Source organism: Oncorhynchus gorbuscha, linkage group LG14 (assembly GCF_021184085.1).
Source record: "Oncorhynchus gorbuscha isolate QuinsamMale2020 ecotype Even-year linkage group LG14, OgorEven_v1.0, whole genome shotgun sequence".
Classification (NCBI taxonomy): domain Eukaryota; kingdom Metazoa; phylum Chordata; class Actinopteri; order Salmoniformes; family Salmonidae; genus Oncorhynchus; species Oncorhynchus gorbuscha.
The window spans coordinates 30,823,241-30,847,764 of NC_060186.1; the positions used below are offsets into that span (position 1 = coordinate 30,823,241).

The window sequence follows — 24,524 nt, forward strand, 5'->3', positions numbered from 1 at the left end:
CCCTTGGTGAAGCTAATTCTCAATACCTGAATCCTATTAGTCACTCTAGGATTGCGCAGGGATTCTATATTCATGTGGGGCCATGTAAGAGAGGAAATAACAAATGTTTTGTGAAGAGGTTGGTGTTATAATCCACACATGCAGTTCATCGCCTTCACCACTCAGATACCAAGTCCTGTGCTCTCCCTGTGGCAGTCAGCAATTTTACCAGTGTTTGTGAAAGTCAAAATCTTCCAGTGCCAAAATAAAGCACAGAATTGTAATTGTTATACAATGAGATTCTAACCCATGCATGCAGAGCACAATGGATTAGCAGTCCATCGCCTTAACCACTCAGATACCAAGTCCTGTGCTCTCGCTGTGGCAGTCAGCAATTTTCCCAGTTTTTGTGAAAGTCAAAATCTTCCAGTGCCAAAGTAAAGCACAGAATTTTAATTGTTACACGATGAGGATGGGATTTGAACCCATGCATGCAGAGCACAATGGATTAGCAGTCCATCGCCTTAACCACTCGGCCACCTCATCCTGTATTTTGAAGTGGCAAATGAATTTAAAAAAACTGTAGTTGCTGTATGTAAACCCTTGATTGAAATCAATGAAAGTTAGGCAGAGCAATGGCAAGGCCAGGATCCCATGTGTCGATCCCATCGAGACATTTAACGAGACATTTAACAAACGTGTTGTCAGGCCGAGTGGTCTCAAGTGCTTGATTAAGTGTGTTGAGGTGTTCGGGTTCAAATCCCACCATTGAGGTTGCCTTTGGTGAAGCTATTCTCAATACCTGAATCCTATTAGTCACTCTAGGATTGCGCAGGGATTCAATATTCATGTGGGGCCATGTAAGAGAGGAAATAACAAAAGTTTTGTGAAGAGGTTGGTGTTATAATCCACACATGCAGTTCATCGCCTTCACCACTCAGATACCAAGTCCTGTGCTCTCGCTGTGGCAGTCAGCAATTTTCCCAGTGTTTGTGAAAGTCAAAATCTTCCAGTGCCAAAATAAAGCACAGAAATGTAATTGTTACACGATGAGGATGGGATTCGAACCCATGCATGCAGAGCACAATGGATTAGCAGTCCATCGCCTTAACCACTCGGCCACCTCATCCTGAATTTTGGTAGTGGCAAATGACTTTCAAAAAACTGTAGTTGCTGTATGTAAACCCTTGATTGAAATCAATGAAAGTTAGGCAGAGCAATGGCAAGGCCATGTGTCGATCCCATCGAGACATTTAACAAACGTGTTGTCAGGCCGAGTGGTCTCAAGTGCTTGATTAAGTGTGTTGAGGTGTCGGTTCAAATCCCACCATTGAGGTTACCCTTGGTGAAGCTAATTCTCAATACCTGAATCCTATTAGTCACTCTAGGATTGCGCAGGGATTCTATATTCATGTGGGGCCATGTAAGAGAGGAAATAACAAATGTTTTGTGAAGAGGTTGGTGTTATAATCCACACATGCAGTTCATCGCCTTCACCACTCAGATACCAAGTCCTGTGCTCTCCCTGTGGCAGTCAGCAATTTTACCAGTGTTTGTGAAAGTCAAAATCTTCCAGTGCCAAAATAAAGCACAGAATTGTAATTGTTATACAATGAGATTCTAACCCATGCATGCAGAGCACAATGGATTAGCAGTCCATCGCCTTAACCACTCAGATACCAAGTCCTGTGCTCTCGCTGTGGCAGTCAGCAATTTTACCAGTGTTTGTGAAAGTCAAAATCTTCCAGTGCCAAAATAAAGCACAGAAATGTAATTGTTACACGATGAGGATCGAACCCATGCATGCAGAGCACAATGGATTAGCAGTCCATCGCCTTAACCACTCGGCCACCTCATCCTGAATTTTGGTAGTGGCAAATGACTTTCAAAAAACTGTAGTTGCTGTATGTAAACCCTTGATTGAAATCAATGAAAGTTAGGCAGAGCAATGGCAAGGCCATGTGTCGATCCCATCGAGACATTTAACAAACGTGTTGTCAGGCCGAGTGGTCTCAAGTGCTTGATTAAGTGTGTTGAGGTGTCGGTTCAAATCCCACCATTGAGGTTACCCTTGGTGAAGCTATTCTCAATACCTGAATCCTATTAGTCACTCTAGGATTGCGCAGGGATTCTATATTCATGTGGGGCCATGTAAGAGAGGAAATAACAAATGTTTTGTGAAGAGGTTGGTGTTATAATCCACACATGCAGTTCATCGCCTTCACCACTCAGATACCAAGTCCTGTGCTCTCCCTGTGGCAGTCAGCAATTTTACCAGTGTTTGTGAAAGTCAAAATCTTCCAGTGCCAAAATAAAGCACAGAATTGTAATTGTTATACAATGAGATTCTAACCCATGCATGCAGAGCACAATGGATTAGCAGTCCATCGCCTTAACCACTCAGATACCAAGTCCTGTGCTCTCGCTGTGGCAGTCAGCAATTTTACCAGTTTTGTGAAAGTCAAAATCTTCCAGTGCCAAAGTAAAGCACAGAATTTTAATTGTTACACGATGAGGATGGGATTTGAACCCATGCATGCAGAGCACAATGGATTAGCAGTCCATCGCCTTAACCACTCGGCCACCTCATCCTGTATTTTGAAGTGGCAAATGAATTTAAAAAACTGTAGTTGCTGTATGTAAACCCTTGATTGAAATCAATGAAAGTTAGGCAGAGCAATGGCAAGGCCATGTGTCGATCCCATCGAGACATTTAACAAACGTGTTGTCAGGCCGAGTGGTCTCAAGTGCTTGATTAAGTGTGTTGAGGTGTTCGGGTTCAAATCCCACCATTGAGGTTGCCTTTGGTGAAGCTATTCTCAATACCTGAATCCTACTAGTCACTCTAGGATTGCGCAGGGATTCAATATTCATGTGGGGCCATGTAAGAGAGGAAATAACAAAAGTTTTGTGAAGAGGTTGGTGTTATAATCCACACATGCAGTTCATCGCCTTCACCACTCAGATACCAAGTCCTGTGCTCTCGCTGTGGCAGTCAGCAATTTTACCAGTGTTTGTGAAAGTCAAAATCTTCCAGTGCCAAAATAAAGCACAGAATTGTAATTGTTATACAATGAGGATTTAACCCATGCATGCAGAGCACAATGGATTAGCAGTCCATCGCCTTAACCACTCGGCCACCTCATCCATTTTGAATTGGCAAATGAATTTAAAAAACTGTAGTTGCTGTATGTAAACCCTTGATTGAAATCAATGAAAGTTAGGCAGAGCAATGGCAAGGCCATGTGTCGATCCCATCGAGACATTTAACAAACGTGTTGTCAGGCCGAGTGGTCTCAAGTGCTTGATTAAGTGTGTTGAGGTGTTCGGATTCAAATCCCACCATTGAGGTTGCCTTTGGTGAAGCTATTCTCAATACCTGAATCCTATTAGTCACTCTAGGATTGCGCAGGGATTCAATATTCATGTGGGGCCATGTAAGAGAGGAAATAACAAAAGTTTTGTGAAGAGGTTGGTGTTATAATCCACACATGCAGTTCATCGCCTTCACCACTCAGATACCAAGTCCTGTGCTCTCGCTGTGGCAGTCAGCAATTTTCCCAGTGTTTGTGAAAGTCAAAATCTTCCAGTGCCAAAATAAAGCACAGAAATGTAATTGTTACACGATGAGGATGGGACTCGAACCCATGCATGCAGAGCACAATGGATTAGCAGTCCATCGCCTTAACCACTCGGCCACCTCATCCTGAATTTTGGTAGTGGCAAATGACTTTCAAAAAACTGTAGTTGCTGTATGTAAACCCTTGATTGAAATCAATGAAAGTTAGGCAGAGCAATGGCAAGGCCATGTGTCGATCCCATCGAGACATTTAACAAACGTGTTGTAAACCCTAGATTGAAATCAATGAAGTTTGGTAGAGCACTGGCAAGGCCATGTCGATCCCATCGAGACATTTAACAAACGTGTTGTCAGGCCGAGTGGTCTCAAGTGCTTGATTAAGTGTGTTGAGGTGTCGGTTCAAATCCCACCATTGAGGTTACCCTTGGTGAAGCTATTCTTCAATACCTGAATCTTATTAGTCACTCTAGGATTGCGCAGGGATTCTATATTCATGTGGGGCCATGTAAGAGAGGAAATAACAAATGTTTTGTGAAGAGGTTGGTGTTATAATCCACACATGCAGTTCATCGCCTTTACCACTCGGATACCAAGTCCTGTGCTCTCGCTGTGGCAGTCAGCAATTTTCCCAGTGTTTGTGAAAGTCAAAATCTTCCAGTGCCAAAATAAAGCACAGAATTGTAATTGTTATACAATGAGATTCTAACCCATGCATGCAGAGCACAATGGATTAGCAGTCCATCGCCTTAACCACTCAGATACCAAGTCCTGTGCTCTCGCTGTGGCAGTCAGCAGTTTTACCAGTTTTTGTGAAAGTCAAAATCTTCCAGTGCCAAAGTAAAGCACAGAAATGTAATTGTTACACAATGAGGATGGGACTCGAACCCATGCAGCAGACAATGGATTAGCAGTCCATCGCCTTAACCACTCGGCCACCTCATCCTGAATTTTTGTAGTGGCAAATGACTTTCAAAAAACTGTAGTTGCTGTATGTAAACCCTTGATTGAAATCAATGAAAGTTAGGCAGAGCAATGGCAAGGCCATGTGTCGATCCCATCGAGACATTTAACAAACGTGTTGTAAACCCTAGATTGAAATCAATGAAGTTTGGTAGAGCACTGGCAAGGCCATGTGTCGATCCCATCGAGACATTTAACAAACGTGTTGTCAGGCCGAGTGGTCTCAAGTGCTTGATTAAGTGTGTTGAGGTGTTCGGTTCAAATCCCACCATTGAGGTTGCCCTTGGTGAAGCTATTCTCAATACCTGAATCCTATTAGTCACTCTAGGATTGCGCAGGGATTCAATATTCATGTGGGGCCATGTAAGAGAGGAAATAACAAAAGTTTTGTGAAGAGGTTGGTGTTATAATCCACACATGCAGTTCATCGCCTTCACCACTCAGATACCAAGTCCTGTGCTCTCGCTGTGGCAGTCAGCAATTTTACCAGTGTTTGTGAAAGTCAAAATCTTCCAGTGCCAAAATAAAGCACAGAAATGTAATTGTTACACGATGAGGATGGGATTCGAACCCATGCATGCAGAGCACAATGGATTAGCAGTCCATCGCCTTAACCACTCGGCCACCTCATCCTGAATTTTGGTAGTGGCAAATGACTTTCAAAAAACTGTAGTTGCTGTATTGTAAACCCTTGATTGAAATCAATGAACGTTAGGCAGAGCAATGGCAAGGCCATGTGTCGATCCCATCGAGACATTTAACAAACGTGTTGTAAACCCTAGATTGAAATCAATGAAGTTTGGTAGAGCACTGGCAAGGCCATGTGTCGATCCCATCGAGACATTTAACAAACGTGTTGTCAGGCCGAGTGGTCTCAAGTGCTTGATTAAGTGTGTTGAGGTGTTCGGTTCAAATCCCACCATTGAGGTTGCCTTTGGTGAAGCTATTCTCAATACCTGAATCCTACTAGTCACTCTAGGATTGCGCAGGGATTCAATATTCATGTGGGGCCATGTAAGAGAGGAAATAACAAAAGTTTTGTGAAGAGGTTGGTGTTATAATCCACACATGCAGTTCATCGCCTTCACCACTCAGATACCAAGTCCTGTGCTCTCGCTGTGGCAGTCAGCAATTTTACCAGTGTTTGTGAAAGTCAAAATCTTCCAGTGCCAAAATAAAGCACAGAAATGTAATTGTTACACGATGAGGATGGGATTCGAACCCATGCATGCAGAGCACAATGGATTAGCAGTCCATCGCCTTAACCACTCGGCCACCTCATCCTGAATTTTGGTAGTGGCAAATGACTTTCAAAAAACTGTAGTTGCTGTATGTAAACCCTTGATTGAAATCAATGAAAGTTAGGCAGAGCAATGGCAAGGCCATGTGTCGATCCCATCGAGACATTTAACAAACGTGTTGTAAACCCTAGATTGAAATCAATGAAGTTTGGTAGAGCACTGGCAAGGCCATGTGTCGATCCCATCGAGACATTTAACAAACGTGTTGTCAGGCCGAGTGGTCTCAAGTGCTTGATTAAGTGTGTTGAGGTGTCGGTTCAAATCCCACCATTGAGGTTGCCCTTGGTGAAGCTATTCTCAATACCTGAATCCTACTAGTCACTCTAGGATTGCGCAGGGATTCAATATTCATGTGGGGCCATGTAAGAGAGGAAATAACAAAAGTTTTGTGAAGAGGTTGGTGTTATAATCCACACATGCAGTTCATCGCCTTCACCACTCAGATACCAAGTCCTGTGCTCTCGCTGTGGCAGTCAGCAATTTTACCAGTGTTTGTGAAAGTCAAAATCTTCCAGTGCCAAAATAAAGCACAGAAATGTAATTGTTACACGATGAGGATGGGATTCGAACCCATGCATGCAGAGCACAATGGATTAGCAGTCCATCGCCTTAACCACTCGGCCACCTCATCCTGAATTTTGGTAGTGGCAAATGACTTTCAAAATCTGTAGTTGCTGTATGTAAACCCTTGATTGAAATCAATGAAAGTTAGGCAGAGCAATGGCAAGGCCATGTGTCGATCCCATCGAGACATTTAACAAACGTGTTGTAAACCCTAGATTGAAATCAATGAAGTTTGGTAGAGCACTGGCAAGGCCATGTGTCGATCCCATCGAGACATTTAACAAACGTGTTGTCAGGCCGAGTGGTCTCAAGTGCTTGATTAAGTGTGTTGAGGTGTCGGTTCAAATCCCACCATTGAGGTTGCCCTTGGTGAAGCTATTCTCAATACCTGAATCCTACTAGTCACTCTAGGATTGCGCAGGGATTCAATATTCATGTGGGGCCATGTAAGAGAGGAAATAACAAAAGTTTTGTGAAGAGGTTGGTGTTATAATCCACACATGCAGTTCATCGCCTTCACCACTCAGATACCAAGTCCTGTGCTCTCGCTGTGGCAGTCAGCAATTTTACCAGTGTTTGTGAAAGTCAAAATCTTCCAGTGCCAAAATAAAGCACAGAATTGTAATTGTTATACAATGAGATTCTAACCCATGCATGCAGAGCACAATGGATTAGCAGTCCATCGCCTTAACCACTCAGATACCAAGTCCTGTGCTCTCGCTGTGGCAGTCAGCAATTTTACCAGTGTTTGTGAAAGTCAAAATCTTCCAGTGCCAAAATAAAGCACAGAAATGTAATTGTTACACGATGAGGATGGGATTGAACCCATGCATGCAGAGCACAATGGATTAGCAGTCCATCGCCTTAACCACTCGGCCACCTCATCCTGATCCCATCGTAATTTTGTAGTGGCAAATGACTTTAATTTAAAAAAAACTGTAGTTCCCTGTATGTAAACCCTAGATTGAAATCAATGAAAGTTTGGTAGAGCACTGGCAAGGCCATGTGTCGATCCCATCGAGACATTTAACAAACGTGTTGTCAGGCCGAGTGGTCTCAAGTGCTTGATTAAGTGTGTTGAGGTGTCGGTTCAAATCCCACCATTGAGGTTGCCCTTGGTGAAGCTATTCTTCAATACCTGAATCTTATTAGTCACTCTAGGATTGCGCAGGGATTCTATATTCATGTGGGGCCATGTAAGAGAGGAAATAACAAATGTTTTGTGAAGAGGTTGGTGTTATAATCCACACATGCAGTTCATCGCCTTCACCACTCAGATACCAAGTCCTGTGCTCTCGCTGTGGCAGTCAGCAATTTTACCAGTGTTTGTGAAAGTCAAAATCTTCCAGTGCCAAAATAAAGCACAGAATTGTAATTGTTATACAATGAGATTCTAACCCATGCATGCAGCACACAATGGATTAGCAGTCCATCGCCTTAACCACTCAGATACCAAGTCCTGTGCTCTCGCTGTGGCAGTCAGCAGTTTTACCAGTTTTTGTGAAAGTCAAAATCTTCCAGTGCCAAAGTAAAGCACAGAAATGTAATTGTTACACAATGAGGATGGGACTTGAACCCATGCATGCAGAGCACAATGGATTAGCAGTCCATCGCCTTAACCACTCTCCCACTCCATCCTGAATTTTTGTAGTGGCAAATGACTTTCAAAAACTGTAGTTGCTGTATGTAAAACCCTTGATTGAAATCAATGAAAGTTAGGCAGAGCAATGGCAAGGCCATGTGTCGATCCCATCGAGACATTTAACAAACGTGTTGTAAACCCTAGATTGAAATCAATGAAGTTTGGTAGAGCACTGGCAAGGCCATGTGTCGATCCCATCGAGACATTTAACAAACGTGTTGTCAGGCCGAGTGGTCTCAAGTGCTTGATTAAGTGTGTTGAGGTGTCGGTTCAAATCCCACCATTGAGGTTGCCCTTGGTGAAGCTATTCTTCAATACCTGAATCTTATTAGTCACTCTAGGATTGCGCAGGGATTCTATATTCATGTGGGGCCATGTAAGAGAGGAAATAACAAATGTTTTGTGAAGAGGTTGGTGTTATAATCCACACATGCAGTTCATCGCCTTCACCACTCAGATACCAAGTCCTGTGCTCTCGCTGTGGCAGTCAGCAATTTTCCCAGTGTTTGTGAATGTCAAAATCTTCCAGTGCCAAAATAAAGCACAGAAATGTAATTGTTACACGATGAGGATGGGATTCGAACCCATGCATGCAGAGCACAATGGATTAGCAGTCCATCGCCTTAACCACTCGGCCACCTCATCCTGAATTTTGGTAGTGGCAAATGACTTTCAAAATCTGTAGTTGCTGTATGTAAACCCTTGATTGAAATCAATGAAAGTTAGGCAGAGCAATGGCAAGGCCATGTGTCGATCCCATCGAGACATTTAACAAACGTGTTGTAAACCCTAGATTGAAATCAATGAAAGTTTGGTAGAGCACTGGCAAGGCCATGTGTCGATCCCATCGAGACATTTAACAAACGTGTTGTCAGGCCGAGTGGTCTCAAGTGCTTGATTAAGTGTGTTGAGGTGTCGGTTCAAATCCCACCATTGAGGTTGCCCTTGGTGAAGCTATTCATCAATACCTGAATCTTTATTAGTCACTCTAGGATTGCGCAGGGATTCTATATTCATGTGGGGCAATGTAAGAGAGGAAATAACAAAAGTTTTGTGAAGAGGTTGGTGTTATAATCCACACATGCAGTTCATCGCCTTCACCACTCAGATACCAAGTCCTGTGCTCTCGCTGTGGCAGTCAGCAATTTTACCAGTGTTTGTGAAAGTCAAAATCTTCCAGTGCCAAAATAAAGCACAGAATTGTAATTGTTACAAGATGAGGATTCTAACCCATGCATGCAGAGCACAATGGATTAGCAGTCTATCGCCTTAACCACTCGGATACCAAGTCCTGTGCTCTCGCTGTGGCAGTCAGCAATTTTCCCAGTGTTTGTGAATGTCAAAATCTTCCAGTGCCAAAATAAAGCACAGAAATGTAATTGTTACACGATGAATCTAACCCATGCCAGAGCACAATGGATTAGCAGTCCAAGATACCAAGTCCTGTGCTCTCGCTGTGGCAGTCAGCAATTTTACCAGTGTTTGTGAAAGTCAAAATCTTCCAGTTAAAGCACACGATGAGGATGGGATTCAAACCCATGCATGCAGAGCACAATGGATTAGCAGTCCATCGCCTTAACCACTCAGCCACCTGTGCATCCTGTCAGCAATTTTCCCAGTGGCAAAGTCAAAACTTCCAAAAATAAAGCACAGAAATGTAATTGTTAAACGATGAGGATTGGATTCAATGAAAGTTGCATGAATGCAGAGCACAATGGATTAGCAGTCCATCGCCTTAATCCACCACTCGGCCACCTCACCCTGTCGATTTTGAATGGCAAATGAATTTAAAAACTGTAGTTGTGTATGTAAACCCTTAGATTGAAATCAATGAAAGTTTGGCAGAGCACTGGCAAGGCCATGTGTCGATCCCATCGAGACATTTAACAAACGTGTTGTCAGGCCGAGTGGTCTCAAGTGCTTGATTAAGTGTGTTGAGGTGTCGGTTCAAATCCCACCATTGAGGTTGCCCTTGGTGAAGCTATTCTTCAATACCTGAATCTATTAGTCACTCTAGGATTGCGCAGTGAGTCTATATTCATGTGGGGCCATGTAAGAGAGGAAATAACAAATGTTTTGTGAAGAGGTTGGTGTTATAATCCACACATGCAGTTCATCGCCTTCACCACTCAGATACCAAGTCCTGTGCTCTCGCTGTGGCAGTCAGCAATTTTACCAGTGTTTGTGAAAGTCAAAATCTTCCAGTGCAAAAATAAGGCACAATATTTTAGTTGTTACACGATGAGGATGGGATTCGAACACATGAATGCAGAGCACGATAGATTAGCAGTCCATCGCCTTTACCACTCGGCCACCTCATCCAGTATTTTTCAAGTGGCAAATGACTTAAAAAAACTGTAGTTGCTGTATGTAAACCCAGATTGAAATCAATGAAAGTTAGGCAGAGCAATGGCAAGGCCATGTGTCGATCCCATCCCAAAGACATTTAACAAAGACATTTAACAAACGTGTTGTCAGAAGTGGTCTCAAGTGCTTGATTAAGTGTGTTGAGGTGTCGGTTCAAATCCCACCATTGAGGTTGCCCTTGGTGAAAATTCTTCAATTAGTCACTCAAGGATTGCGCAGGGATTCTATATTCATGTGGGGCCATGTAAAAGGAAATAACAAATGTTTTGTGAAGAGGTTGGTGTTATAATCCACACATTTAGTTCATCGCCTTTACCACTAACCAAGTCCTGTGCTCTCGCTGTGGCAGTCAGCAATTTTACAAGTGTTTGTGAAAGTCAAAATCTTCCAGTGCCAAAATAAAGCACAGAATTGTACTTGTTATACGATGAGGATGGGATTCAAACCCATGCATGCAGAGCACAATGGATTCAGTCCAAGTGCTTGATTACCTCATCCTGCATTTTGGTAGTGGCAAAATTTAAAAAACTGTAGTTGATGTATGTAAACCCTTGATTGAAATCAATGAAAGTTAGGCAGAGCAATGGCAAGGCCATGTGTCGATCCCATCGAGACATTTAACAAACGTGTTGTCAGGGATTCTATATTCATGTGGGGCCATGTAAGAGAGGAAATAACAAATGTTTTGTGAAGAGGTTGGTGTTATAATCCACACATGCAGTTCATCGCCTTCACCACTCAGATACCAAGTCCTGTGCTCTCGCTGTGGCAGTCAGCAATTTTACCAGTGTTTGTGAAAGTCAAAATCTTCCAGTGCCAAAATAAAGCACAGAATTTAATTGTTATACGATGAGGATGGGATTCTAACCCATGCATGCAGAGCACAATGGATTAGCAGTCCATCGCCTTAACCACTCAGATACCAAGTCCTGTGCTCTCGCTGTGGCAGTCAGCAATTTTACCAGTGTTTGTGAAAGTCAAAATCTTCCAGTGCCAAAATAAAGCACAGAAATGTAATTGTTACACGATGAGGATGGGATCTAACCCATGCATGCAGAGCACAATGGATTAGCAGTCCATCGCCTTAACCACTCAGATACCTCAGTCCTGAATTTTGGCAGTCAGCAAACCAGTGTTTTGAAAGTCAAAATCTTCCAGTGCCAAAATAAAACAGAAATTTGATTGAAATCAATGAGGATGGGATTCGAACCCATGCATGCAGAGCACAATGGATTAGCAGTCCATCGCCTTAACCACTCGGCCATCTCATCCTGAATTTTGGTAATGGCAAAACTTTCAAAATCTGTAGTTGCTGTATGTAAACCCTAGATTGAAATCAATGAAAGTTTGGCAGAGCAATGGCAAGGCCATGTGTCGATCCCATCGAGACATTTAACAAACGTGTTGTCAGGCCGAGTGGTCTCAAGTGCTTGATTAAGTGTGTTGAGGTGTCGGTTCAAATCCCACCATTGAGGTTGCCCTTGGTGAAGCTATTCTCAATACCTGAATCCTATTAGTCACTCTAGGATTGCGCAGGGATTCTATATTCATGTGGGGCCATGTAAGAGAGGAAATAACAAATGTTTTGTGAAGAGGTTGGTGTTATAATCCACACATGCAGTTCATCGCCTTCACCACTCAGATACCAAGTCCTGTGCTCTCCCTGTGGCAGTCAGCAATTTTACCAGTGTTTGTGAAAGTCAAAATCTTCCAGTGCCAAAATAAAGCACAGAATTGTAATTGTTATACAATGAGATTCTAACCCATGCATGCAGAGCACAATGGATTAGCAGTCCATCGCCTTAACCACTCAGATACCAAGTCCTGTGCTCTCGCTGTGGCAGTCAGCAATTTTACCAGTGTTTGTGAAAGTCAAAATCTTCCAGTGCCAAAATAAAGCACAGAAATTTAATTGTTACACAATGAGGATGGGATTCGAACCCATGCATGCAGAGCACAATGGATTAGCAGTCCATCGCCTTAACCACTCGCCACCCATCCTGAACATAGTGGCAAATGACTTTCAAAAAACTGTAGTTGCTGTATGTAAACCCTAGATTGAAATCAATGAAAGTTTGGCAGAGCAATGGCAAGGCCATGTGTCGATCCCATCGAGACATTTAACAAACGTGTTGTCAGGCCGAGTGGTCTCAAGTGCTTGATTAAGTGTGTTGAGGTGTCGGTTCAAATCCCACCATTGAGGTTGCCCTTGGTGAAGCTATTCTTCAATACCTGAATCTTATTAGTCACTCTAGGATTGCGCAGGGATTCTATATTCATGTGGGCCATGTAAGAGAGGAAATAACAAATGTTTTGTGAAGAGGTTGGTGTTATAATCCACACATGCAGTTCATCGCCTTCACCACTCAGATACCAAGTCCTGTGCTCTCGCTGTGGCAGTCAGCAATTTTACCAGTGTTTGTGAAAGTCAAAATCTTCCAGTGCCAAAATAAAGCACAGAAATGTAATCTTTGTAAAGCACAGATGAGGATGGGATTCGAACCCATGCATGCAGAGCACAATGGATTAGCAGTCCATCGCCTTAACCACTCGGCCACCTCATCCTGAATTTTGGTAGTGGCAAATGACTTTCAAAAAACTGTAGTTGCTGTATGTAAACCCTTGATTGAAATCAATGAAAGTTAGGCAGAGCAATGGCAAGGCCATGTGTCGATCCCATCGAGACATTTAACAAACGTGTTGTAAACCCTAGATTGAAATCAATGAAGTTTGGTAGAGCACTGGCAAGGCCATGTGTCGATCCCATCGAGACATTTAACAAACGTGTTGTCAGGCCGAGTGGTCTCAAGTGCTTGATTAAGTGTGTTGAGGTGTCGGTTCAAATCCCACCATTGAGGTTACCCTTGGTGAAGCTATTCTTCAATACCTGAATCTTATTAGTCACTCTAGGATTGCGCAGGGATTCTATATTCATGTGGGGCCATGTAAGAGAGGAAATAACAAATGTTTTGTGAAGAGGTTGGTGTTATAATCCACACATGCAGTTCATCGCCTTTACCACTCGGATACCAAGTCCTGTGCTCTCGCTGTGGCAGTCAGCAATTTTCCCAGTGTTTGTGAAAGTCAAAATCTTCCAGTGCCAAAATAAAGCACAGAAATGTAATTGTTACACGATGAGGATGGGATTCGAACCCATGCATGCAGAGCACAATGGATTAGCAGTCCATCGCCTTAACCACTCGGCCACCTCATCCTGTATTTTGTAGTGGCAAATGAATTTAAAAAACTGTAGTTGCTGTATGTAAACCCTTGATTGAAATCAATGAAAGTTAGGCAGAGCAATGGCAAGGCCATGTGTCGATCCCATCGAGACATTTAACAAACGTGTTGTCAGGCCGAGTGGTCTCAAGTGCTTGATTAAGTGTGTTGAGGTGTCGGTTCAAATCCCACCATTGAGGTTGCCCTTGGTGAAGCTATTCTTCAATACCTGAATCCTATTAGTCACTCTAGGATTGCGCAGGGATTCAATATTCATGTGGGGCCATGTAAGAGAGGAAATAACAAAAGTTTTGTGAAGAGGTTGGTGTTATAATCCACACATGCAGTTCATCGCCTTCACCACTCAGATACCAAGTCCTGTGCTCTCGCTGTGGCAGTCAGCAATTTTACCAGTGTTTGTGAAAGTCAAAATCTTCCAGTGCCAAAATAAAGCACAGAAATGTAATTGTTACACGATGAGGATGGGATTCGAACCCATGCATGCAGAGCACAATGGATTAGCAGTCCATCGCCTTAACCACTCGGCCACCTCATCCTGAATTTTGGTAGTGGCAAATGACTTTCAAAATCTGTAGTTGCTGTATGTAAAACCCTTGATTGAAATCAATGAAAGTTAGGCAGAGCAATGGCAAGGCCATGTGTCGATCCCATCGAGACATTTAACAAACGTGTTGTAAACCCTAGATTGAAATCAATGAAGTTTGGTAGAGCACTGGCAAGGCCATGTGTCGATCCCATCGAGACATTTAACAAACGTGTTGTCAGGCCGAGTGGTCTCAAGTGCTTGATTAAGTGTGTTGAGGTGTCGGTTCAAATCCCACCATTGAGGTTACCCTTGGTGAAGCTATTCTTCAATACCTGAATCTTATTAGTCACTCTAGGATTGCGCAGGGATTCTATATTCATGTGGGGCCATGTAAGAGAGGAAATAACAAATGTTTTGTGAAGAGGTTGGTGTTATAATCCACACATGCAGTTCATCGCCTTCACCACTCAGATACCAAGTCCTGTGCTCTCGCTGTGGCAGTCAGCAATTTTACCAGTGTTTGTGAAAGTCAAAATCTTCCAGTGCCAAAATAAAGCACAGAATTGTAATTGTTATACAATGAGATTCTAACCCATGCATGCAGAGCACAATGGATTAGCAGTCCATCGCCTTAACCACTCAGATACCAAGTCCTGTGCTCTCGCTGTGGCAGTCAGCAATTTTACCAGTGTTTGTGAAAGTCAAAATCTTCCAGTGCCAAAATAAAGCACAGAAATTAAAATTGTTACACGATGAGGATGGGATTCGAACCCATGCATGCAGAGCACAATGGATTAGCAGTCCATCGCCTTAACCACTCGGCCACCTCATCCTGAATTTTGTAGTGGCAAATGACTTTCAAAATCTGTAGTTGCTGTATGTAAACCCTTGATTGAAATCAATGAAAGTTAGGCAGAGCAATGGCAAGGCCATGTGTCGATCCCATCGAGACATTTAACAAACGTGTTGTAAACCCTAGATTGAAATCAATGAAGTTTGGTAGAGCACTGGCAAGGCCATGTGTCGATCCCATCGAGACATTTAACAAACGTGTTGTCAGGCCGAGTGGTCTCAAGTGCTTGATTAAGTGTGTTGAGGTGTCGGTTCAAATCCCACCATTGAGGTTGCCCTTGGTGAAGCTAATTCTCAATACCTGAATCCTATTAGTCACTCTAGGATTGCGCAGGGATTCTATATTCATGTGGGGCCATGTAAGAGAGGAAATAACAAATGTTTTGTGAAGAGGTTGGTGTTATAATCCACACATGCAGTTCATCGCCTTCACCACTCAGATACCAAGTCCTGTGCTCTCGCTGTGGCAGTCAGCAATTTTACCAGTGTTTGTGAAAGTCAAAATCTTCCAGTGCCAAAATAAAGCACAGAAATGTAATTGTTACACGATGAGGATGGGATTCGAACCCATGCATGCAGAGCACAATGGATTAGCAGTCCATCGCCTTAACCACTCGGCCACCTCATCCTGAATTTTGGTAGTGGCAAATGACTTTCAAAAAACTGTAGTTGCTGTATGTAAACCCTTGATTGAAATCAATGAAAGTTAGGCAAGCCCATGTGATCCCATCGAGACATTTAACAAACGTGTTGTAAACCCAGATTGAAATCAATGAAAGTTTGGTAGAGCACTGGCAAGGCCATGTGTCGATCCCATCGAGACATTTAACAAACGTGTTGTCAGGCCGAGTGGTCTCAAGTGCTTGATTAAGTGTGTTGAGGTGTCGGTTCAAATCCCACCATTGAGGTTACCCTTGGTGAAGCTATTCTTCAATACCTGAATCTTATTAGTCACTCTAGGATTCAGGGATTCTATATTCATGTGGGGCCATGTAAGAGAGGAAATAACAAATGTTTTGTGAAGAGGTTGGTGTTATAATCCACACATGCAGTTCATCGCCTTCACCACTCAGATACCAAGTCCTGTGCTCTCGCTGTGGCAGTCAGCAATTTTACCAGTGTTTGTGAAATTCAAAATCTTCCAGTGCCAAAGCACAGAATTGTAATTGTTATACAATGAGATTCTAAATGCATGCAGAGCACAATGGATTAGCAGTCCATCGCCTTAACCACTCAGATACCAAGTCCTGTGCTCTCGCTGTGGCAGTCAGCAATTTTACCAGTGTTTGTGAAAATCAAAATCTTCCAGTGCCAAAATAAAGCACAGAAATGGAATTGTTACATGATGAGGATGGGATTCGAACCCATGCATGCAGAGCACAATGGATTAGCAGTCCATCGCCTTAACCACTCTGCCACCTCATCCTGAATTTTGGTAGTGGCAAATGACTTTCAAAATCTGTAGTTGCTGTATGTAAACCCTTGATTGAAATCAATGAAAGTTAGGCAGAGCAATGGCAAGGCCATGTGTCGATCCCATCGAGACATTTAACAAACGTGTTGTAAACCCTAGATTGAAATCAATGAAGTTTGGTAGAGCACTGGCAAGGCCATGTGTCGATCCCATCGAGACATTTAACAAACGTGTTGTCTTGATTAAGTGTGTTGGTTCAAATCCCACCATTGAGGTTGCCTTTGGTGAAGCTATTCTCAATACCTGAATCAATGAAGTTTGGTAGAGTGTCGATCCCATCGAGACATTTAACAAACGTGTTGAGTGGTCTCAAGTGCTTGATTAAGTGTGTTGAGGTGTCGGTTCAAATCCCACCATTGAGGTTGCCTTTGGTGAAGCTATTCTCAATACCTGAATCCTATTAGTCACTCTAGGATTGCGCAGGGATTCAATATTCATGTGGGGCCATGTAAGAGAGGAAATAACAAAATGTTTTGTGAAGAGGTTGGTGTTATAATCCACACATGCAGTTCATCGCCTTCACCACTCAGATACCAAGTCCTGTGCTCTCGCTGTGGCAGTCAGCAATTTTACCAGTGTTTGTGAAAGTCAAAATCTTCCAGTGCCAAAATAAAGCACAGAAATGTAATTGTTACACGATGAGGATGGGATTCGAACCCATGCATGCAGAGCACAATGGATTAGCAGTCCATCGCCTTAACCACTCGGCCACCTCATCCTGAATTTTGGTAGTGGCAAATGACTTTCAAAATCTGTAGTTGCTGTATGTAAAACCCTTGATTGAAATCAATGAAAGTTAGGCAGAGCAATGGCAAGGCCATGTGTCGATCCCATCGAGACATTTAACAAACGTGTTGTAAACCCTAGATTGAAATCAATGAAAGTTTGGTAGAGCACTGGCAAGGCCATGTGTCGATCCCATCGAGACATTTAACAAACGTGTTGTCAGGCCGAGTGGTCTCAAGTGCTTGATTAAGTGTGTTGAGGTGTCGGTTCAAATCCCACCATTGAGGTTACCCTTGGTGAAGCTATTCTTCAATACCTGAATCTTATTAGTCACTCTAGGATTGCGCAGGGATTCTATATTCATGTGGGGCCATGTAAGAGAGGAAATAACAAAAGTTTTGTGAAGAGGTTGGTGTTATAATCCACACATGCAGTTCATCGCCTTCACCACTCAGATACCAAGTCCTGTGCTCTCGCTGTGGCAGTCAGCAATTTTACCAGTGTTTGTGAAAGTCAAAATCTTCCAGTGCCAAAATAAAGCACAGAATTGTAATTGTTATACAATGAGATTCTAACCCATGCATGCAGAGCACAATGGATTAGCAGTCCATCGCCTTAACCACTCAGATACCAAGTCCTGTGCTCTCGCTGTGGCAGTCAGCAATTTTACCAGTGTTTGTGAAAGTCAAAATCTTCCAGTGCCAAAATAAAGCACAGAAATTGTAATTGTTACAGAGATGAGGATGGGATTCGAACCCATGCATGCAGAGCACAATGGATTAGCAGTCCATCGCCTTAACCACTCGGCCACCTCATCCTGAATTTTGGTAGTGGCAAATGACTTTCAAAAAACTGTAGTTGCTGTATGTAAACCCTTGATTGAAATCAATGAAAGTAGGCAGAGCAATGGCAAGGCCATGTGTCGATCCCATCGAGACATTTAACAAACGTGTTGTAAACCCTAGATTGAAATCAATGAAGTTTGGTAGAGCACTGGCAAGGCCATGTGTCGATCCCATCGAGACATTTAACAAACGTGTTGTCAGGCCGAGTGGTCTCAAGTGCTTGATTAAGTGTGTTGAGGTGTCGTTTCAAATCCCACCATTGAGGTTGCCCTTGGTGAAGCTATTCATCAATACCTGAATCCTATTAGTCACTCTAGGATTGCGCAGGGATTCAATATTCATGTGGGGCCATGTAAGAGAGGAAATAACAAAAGTTTTGTGAAGAGGTTGGTGTTATAATCCACACATGCAGTTCATCGCCTTCACCACTCAGATACCAAGTCCTGTGCTCTCGCTGTGGCAGTCAGCAATTTTACCAGTGTTTGTGAAAGTCAAAATCTTCCAGTGCCAAAATAAAGCACAGAAATGTAATTGTTACACGATGAGGAGTCCTGTGCTCTCGCTGTGGCAGTCAGCAATTTTCCCAGTGTTTGTGAATGTCAAAATCTTCCAGTGCCAAAATGTTACACGATGAGGATGGATTCGAACCCATGCATGCAGAGCACAATGGATTAGCAGTCCATCGCCTTAACCACTCGGCCACCTCATCCTGAATTTTGGTAGTGGCAAATGACTTTCAAAATCTGTAGTTGCTGTATGTAAAACCCTTGATTGAAATCAATGAAAGTTAGGCAGAGCAATGGCAAGGCCATGTGTCGATCCCATCGAGACATTTAACAAACGTGTTGTAAACCCTAGATTGAAATCAATGAAAGTTTGGTAGAGCACTGGCAAGGCCATGTGTCGATCCCATCGAGACATTTAACAAACGTGTTGTCAGGCCGAGTGGTCTCAAGTGCTTGATTAAGTGTGTTGAGGTGTCGGTTCAAATCCCACCATTGAGGTTACCCTTGGTGAAGCTATTCTTCAATACCTGAATCTTATTAGTCACTCTAGGATTGCGCAGGGATTCTATATTCATGTGGGGCCATGTAAGAGAGGAAATAACAAATGTTTTGTGAAGAGGTTGGTGTTATAATCCACACATGCAGTTCATCGCCTTCACCACTCAGATACCAAGTCCTGTGCTCTCGCTGTGGCAGTCAGCAATTTTACCAGTGTTTGTGAAAGTCAAAATCTTCCAGTGCCAAAATAAAGCACAGAAATGTAATTGTTACACGATGAGGATGGGATTCGAACCCATGCATGCAGAGCACAATGGATTAGCAGTCCATCGCCTTAACCACTCTGCCACCTCATCCTGAATTTTGGTAGTGGCAAATGACTTTCAAAATCTGTAGTTGCTGTATGTAAACCCTTGATTGAAATCAATGAAAGTTAGGCAGAGCAATGGCAAGGCCATGTGTCGATCCCATCGAGACATTTAACAAACGTGTTGTAAACCCTAGATTGAAATCAATGAAAGTTTGGTAGAGCACTGGCAAGGCCATGTGTCGATCCCATCGAGACATTTAACAAACGTGTTGTCAGGCCGAGTGGTCTCAAGTGCTTGATTAAGTGTGTTGAGGTGTCGGTTCAAATCCCACCATTGAGGTTACCCTTGGTGAAGCTATTCTTCAATACCTGAATCTTATTAGTCACTCTAGGATTGCGCAGGGATTCTATATTCATGTGGGGCCATGTAAGAGAGGAAATAACAAATGTTTTGTGAAGAGGTTGGTGTTATAATCCACACATGCAGTTCATCGCCTTCACCACTCAGATACCAAGTCCTGTGCTCTCGCTGTGGCAGTCAGCAATTTTACCAGTGTTTGTGAAAGTCAAAATCTTCCAGTGCCAAAATAAAGCACAGAAATGTAATTGTTACACGATGAGGATGGGATTCGAACCCATGCATGCAGAGCACAATGGATTAGCAGTCCATCGCCTTAACCACTCGGCCACCTCATCCTGAATTTTGGTAGTGGCAAATGACTTTCAAAAAACTGTAGTTGCTGTATGTAAACCCTTGATTGAAATCAATGAAAGTTAGGCAGAGCAATGGCAAGGCCATGTGTCGATCCCATCGAGACATTTAACAAACGTGTTGTCAGGCCGAGTGGTCTCAAGTGCTTGATTAAGTGTGTTGAGGTGTTCGGGTTCAAATCCCACCATTGAGGTTGCCTTTGGTGAAGCTATTCTCAATACCTGAATCCTATTAGTCACTCTAGGATTGCGCAGGGATTCAATATTCATGTGGGGCCATGTAAGAGAGGAAATAACAAAAGTTTTGTGAAGAGGTTGGTGTTATAATCCACACATGCAGTTCATCGCCTTCACCACTCAGATACCAAGTCCTGTGCTCTCGCTGTGGCAGTCAGCAATTTTCCCAGTGTTTGTGAAAGTCAAAATCTTCCAGTGCCAAAATAAAGCACAGAAATGTAATTGTTACACGATGAGGATGGGATTCGAACCCATGCATGCAGAGCACAATGGATTAGCAGTCCATCGCCTTCACCACTCAGCCACCTCATCCTTTATGTTGAATTGGCAAATGAATAAAAAAAACTGTAGTTGCTGTATGTAAACCCTAGATTGAAATCAATGAAAGTTCGGCAGAGCACTGGCAAGACCATGTGTCGATCCCATCGAGACATTTAACAAACGTGTTGTCAGGCCGAGTGGTCTCAAGTGCTTGATTAAGTGTGTTGAAGTGTTGGTTCAAATCCCACCATTGAGGTTGCCCTTGGTGAAGCTATTCTTCAATACCTGAATCTTATTAGTCACTCTAGGATTGCGCAGGGATTCTATATTCATGTGGGGCCATGTGAGAGAGGAAAAAACAAATGTTTTGTGTAGAGGTTGGTGTTATAATCCACACATGGAGTTCATCGCCTTAACCACTCAGATACCAAGTCCTGTGCTCTCACTGTGGCAGTCAGCAATTTTCCCAGTGGTTGTGAAAGTCAAAATCTTCCAGTGCCAAAATAAAGCACAGAAATGTAATTGTTATACAATGAGGATGGGATTCGAACCCATGCATGCAGAGCACAATGGATTAGCAGTCCATCGCCTTAACCACTCGGCCACCTCATCCTGAATTTTGGTAGTGGCAAATGACTTTCAAAAAACTGAAGTTGCTGTATGTAAACCCTTGATTGAAATCAATGAAAGTTAGGCAGAGCAATGGCAAGGCCATGTGTCGATCCCATCGAGACATTTAACAAACGTGTTGTAAACCCTAGATTGAAATCAATGAAGTTTGGTAGAGCACTGGCAAGGCCATGTGTCGATCCCATCGAGACATTTAACAAACGTGTTGTCAGGCCGAGTGGTCTCAAGTGCTTGATTAAGTGTGTTGAGGTGTCGGTTCAAATCCCACCATTGAGGTTGCCCTTGGTGAAGCTATTCTTCAATACCTGAATCCTATTAGTCACTCTAGGATTGCGCAGGGATTCAATATTCATGTGGGGCCATGTAAGAGAGGAAATAACAAATGTTTTGTGAAGAGGTTGGTGTTATAATCCACACATGCAGTTCATCGCCTTCACCACTCAGATACCAAGTCCTGTGCTCTCGCTGTGGCAGTCAGCAATTTTACCAGTGTTTGTGAAAGTCAAAATCTTCCAGTGCCAAAATAAAGCACAGAAATGTAATAAAGCACAGAAATGTAATTGTTACACGATGAGGATGGGATTCGAACCCATGCATGCAGAGCACAATGGATTAGCAGTCCATCGCCTTAACCACTCGGCCACCTCATCCTGAATTTTGGTAGTGGCAAATGACTTTCAAAAACTGTAGTTGCTGTATGTAAAACCCTTGATTGAAATCAATGAAAGTTAGGCAGAGCAATGGCAAGGCCATGTGTCGATCCCATCGAGACATTTAACAAACGTGTTGTAAACCCTAGATTGAAATCAATGAAAGTTTGGTAGAGCACTGGCAAGGCCATGTGTCGATCCCATCGAGACATTTAACAAACGTGTTGTCAGGCCGAGTGGTCTCAAGTGCTTGATTAAGTGTGTTGAGGTGTCGGTTCAAATCCCACCATTGAGGTTACCCTTGGTGAAGCTATTCTTCAATACCTGAATCTTATTAGTCACTCTAGGATTGCGCAGGGATTCTATATTCATGTGGGGCCATGTAAGAGAGGAAATAACAAAATGTTTTGTGAAGAGGTTGGTGTTATAATCCACACATGCAGTTCATCGCCTTCACCACTCAGATACCAAGTCCTGTGCTCTCGCTGTGGCAGTCAGCAATTTTACCAGTGTTTGTGAAAGTCAAAATCTTCCAGTGCCAAAATAAAGCACAGAAATTGTAATTGTTATACATGAGGATGGGATTCTAACCCATGCATGCAGAGCACAATGGATTAGCAGTCCATCGCCTTAACCACTCAGATACCTCATCCTGAATTTTTGCTGGCAAATGTGGCAAAAAACAAGTTTTATGTAAACCCAGATTGAAATCAATTTGCAGAGCATGGCAGGCCATGTGTCGATCCCATCGAGACATTTAACAAATCTTCCCAGTGCCATTCGATAGACATTTAAAACGTGTTGTCAAGTGGTCTCAAGTGCTTGATTAAGTGTGTTGAAGTGTTGGTTCAAATCCCACCATTGAGGTTGCCCTTGGTGAAGCTATTCTTCAATACCTGAATCTTATTAGTCACTCTAGGATTGCGCAGGGATTCTATATTCATGTGGGGCCATGTGAGAGAGGAAAAAACAAATGTTTTGTGTAGAGGTTGGTGTTATAATCCACACATGGAGTTCATCGCCTTTACCACTCGGATACCAAGTCCTGTGCTCTCACTGTGGCAGTCAGCAATTTTCCCAGTGGTTGTGAAAGTTGGGATTCGAACCCATGCATGCAGAGCACAATGGATTAGCAGTCCATCGCCTTAACCACTCGGCCACCTCATCCTGAATTTTGGTAGTGGCAAATGACTTTCAAAAAACTGAAGTTGCTGTATGTAAACCCTTGATTGAAATCAATGAAAGTTAGGCAGAGCAATGGCAAGGCCATGTGTCGATCCCATCGAGACATTTAACAAACGTGTTGTCAGGCCGAGTGGTCTCAAGTGCTTGATTAAGTGTGTTGAGGTGTTCGGTTCAAATCCCACCATTGAGGTTGCCCTTGGTGAAGCTATTCTCAATACCTGAATCTATTAGTCACTCTAGGATTGCGCAGGGATTCAATATTCATGTGGGGCCATGTAAGAGAGGAAATAACAAAGTTTTGTGAAGAGGTTGGTGTTATAATCCACACATGCAGTTCATCGCCTTCACCACTCAGATACCAAGTCCTGTGCTCTCGCTGTGGCAGTCAGCAATTTTCCCAGTGTTTGTGAAAGTCAAAATCTTCCAGTGCCAAAATAAAGCACAGAAATGTAATTGTTACACGATGAGGATGGGATTCTAACCCATGCATGCAGAGCACAATGGATTAGCAGTCCATCCATCGGCCACCTCATCCTTTATGTTGAATTGGCAAATGAATAAAAAAAACTGTAGTTGCTGTATGTAAACCCTAGATTGAAATCAATGAAAGTTCGGCAGAGCACTGGCAAGACCATGTGTCGATCCCATCGAGACATTTAACAAACGTGTTGTCAGGCCGAGTGGTCTCAAGTGCTTGATTAAGTGTGTTGAGGTGTTGGTTCAAATCCCACCATTGAGGTTGCCCTTGGTGAAGCTATTCTTCAATACCTGAATCTTATTAGTCACTCTAGGATTGCGCAGGGATTCTATATTCATGTGGGGCCATGTAAGAGAGGAAATAACAAATGTTTTGTGAAGAGGTTGGTGTTATAATCCACACATGCAGTTCATCGCCTTCACCACTCAGATACCAAGTCCTGTGCTCTCGCTGTGGCAGTCAGCAATTTTACCAGTGTTTGTGAATGTCAAAATCTTCCAGTGCCAAAATAAAGCACAGAAATGTAATTGTTACACGATGAGGATGGGATTCGAACCCATGCATGCAGAGCACAATGGATTAGCAGTCCATCGCCTTAACCACTCTGCCACCTCATCCTGAATTTTGGTAGTGGCAAATGACTTTCAAAAAACTGTAGTTGCTGTATGTAAACCCTTGATTGAAATCAATGAAAGTTAGGCAGAGCAATGGCAAGGCCATGTGTCGATCCCATCGAGACATTTAACAAACGTGTTGTAAACCCTAGATTGAAATCAATGAAGTTTGGTAGAGCACTGGCAAGGCCATGTGTCGATCCCATCGAGACATTTAACTAACGTGTTGTCAGGCCGAGTGGTCTCAAGTGCTTGATTAAGTGTGTTGAGGTGTCGGTTCAAATCCCACCATTGAGGTTACCCTTGGTGAAGCTATTCTTCAATACCTGAATCTTATTAGTCACTCTAGGATTGCGCAGGGATTCTATATTCATGTGGGGCCATGTAA

The 24,524-nt window shown here is 43.0% G+C and overlaps 22 non-coding genes across 22 annotated transcripts; all 22 read right to left on the minus strand.

The window, feature by feature from the left end:
* Positions 1 to 443: 443 nt before the first annotated feature.
* Positions 444 to 525, minus strand: trnas-gcu. Its single transcript has one exon. It is a non-coding gene; the product is annotated as a tRNA-Ser (tRNA).
* A 501-nt stretch (positions 526 to 1,026) lies between these two features.
* trnas-gcu lies at positions 1,027 to 1,108 on the minus strand. Its single transcript has one exon. It is a non-coding gene; the product is annotated as a tRNA-Ser (tRNA).
* Positions 1,109 to 2,488: 1,380 nt separating this feature from the next.
* trnas-gcu lies at positions 2,489 to 2,570 on the minus strand. The gene has a single exon. It is a non-coding gene; the product is annotated as a tRNA-Ser (tRNA).
* Positions 2,571 to 3,603: 1,033 nt separating this feature from the next.
* trnas-gcu lies at positions 3,604 to 3,685 on the minus strand. The gene has a single exon. It is a non-coding gene; the product is annotated as a tRNA-Ser (tRNA).
* A 1,384-nt stretch (positions 3,686 to 5,069) lies between these two features.
* On the minus strand, positions 5,070 to 5,151 carry trnas-gcu. Its single transcript has one exon. It is a non-coding gene; the product is annotated as a tRNA-Ser (tRNA).
* A 569-nt stretch (positions 5,152 to 5,720) lies between these two features.
* Positions 5,721 to 5,802, minus strand: trnas-gcu. Its single transcript has one exon. It is a non-coding gene; the product is annotated as a tRNA-Ser (tRNA).
* Positions 5,803 to 6,369: 567 nt separating this feature from the next.
* Positions 6,370 to 6,451, minus strand: trnas-gcu. Its single transcript has one exon. It is a non-coding gene; the product is annotated as a tRNA-Ser (tRNA).
* Positions 6,452 to 8,589: 2,138 nt separating this feature from the next.
* trnas-gcu lies at positions 8,590 to 8,671 on the minus strand. Its single transcript has one exon. It is a non-coding gene; the product is annotated as a tRNA-Ser (tRNA).
* A 4,204-nt stretch (positions 8,672 to 12,875) lies between these two features.
* trnas-gcu lies at positions 12,876 to 12,957 on the minus strand. The gene has a single exon. It is a non-coding gene; the product is annotated as a tRNA-Ser (tRNA).
* A 568-nt stretch (positions 12,958 to 13,525) lies between these two features.
* trnas-gcu lies at positions 13,526 to 13,607 on the minus strand. The gene has a single exon. It is a non-coding gene; the product is annotated as a tRNA-Ser (tRNA).
* A 479-nt stretch (positions 13,608 to 14,086) lies between these two features.
* trnas-gcu lies at positions 14,087 to 14,168 on the minus strand. The gene has a single exon. It is a non-coding gene; the product is annotated as a tRNA-Ser (tRNA).
* Positions 14,169 to 14,909: 741 nt separating this feature from the next.
* Positions 14,910 to 14,991, minus strand: trnas-gcu. The gene has a single exon. It is a non-coding gene; the product is annotated as a tRNA-Ser (tRNA).
* A 566-nt stretch (positions 14,992 to 15,557) lies between these two features.
* On the minus strand, positions 15,558 to 15,639 carry trnas-gcu. Its single transcript has one exon. It is a non-coding gene; the product is annotated as a tRNA-Ser (tRNA).
* A 715-nt stretch (positions 15,640 to 16,354) lies between these two features.
* Positions 16,355 to 16,436, minus strand: trnas-gcu. Its single transcript has one exon. It is a non-coding gene; the product is annotated as a tRNA-Ser (tRNA).
* Positions 16,437 to 17,121: 685 nt separating this feature from the next.
* trnas-gcu lies at positions 17,122 to 17,203 on the minus strand. The gene has a single exon. It is a non-coding gene; the product is annotated as a tRNA-Ser (tRNA).
* A 743-nt stretch (positions 17,204 to 17,946) lies between these two features.
* On the minus strand, positions 17,947 to 18,028 carry trnas-gcu. The gene has a single exon. It is a non-coding gene; the product is annotated as a tRNA-Ser (tRNA).
* Positions 18,029 to 19,334: 1,306 nt separating this feature from the next.
* trnas-gcu lies at positions 19,335 to 19,416 on the minus strand. Its single transcript has one exon. It is a non-coding gene; the product is annotated as a tRNA-Ser (tRNA).
* Positions 19,417 to 19,984: 568 nt separating this feature from the next.
* On the minus strand, positions 19,985 to 20,066 carry trnas-gcu. The gene has a single exon. It is a non-coding gene; the product is annotated as a tRNA-Ser (tRNA).
* Positions 20,067 to 20,548: 482 nt separating this feature from the next.
* On the minus strand, positions 20,549 to 20,630 carry trnas-gcu. Its single transcript has one exon. It is a non-coding gene; the product is annotated as a tRNA-Ser (tRNA).
* Positions 20,631 to 21,109: 479 nt separating this feature from the next.
* On the minus strand, positions 21,110 to 21,191 carry trnas-gcu. The gene has a single exon. It is a non-coding gene; the product is annotated as a tRNA-Ser (tRNA).
* Positions 21,192 to 21,777: 586 nt separating this feature from the next.
* Positions 21,778 to 21,859, minus strand: trnas-gcu. The gene has a single exon. It is a non-coding gene; the product is annotated as a tRNA-Ser (tRNA).
* A 2,198-nt stretch (positions 21,860 to 24,057) lies between these two features.
* trnas-gcu lies at positions 24,058 to 24,139 on the minus strand. The gene has a single exon. It is a non-coding gene; the product is annotated as a tRNA-Ser (tRNA).
* Between the last annotated feature and the right edge of the window lie 385 nt (positions 24,140 to 24,524).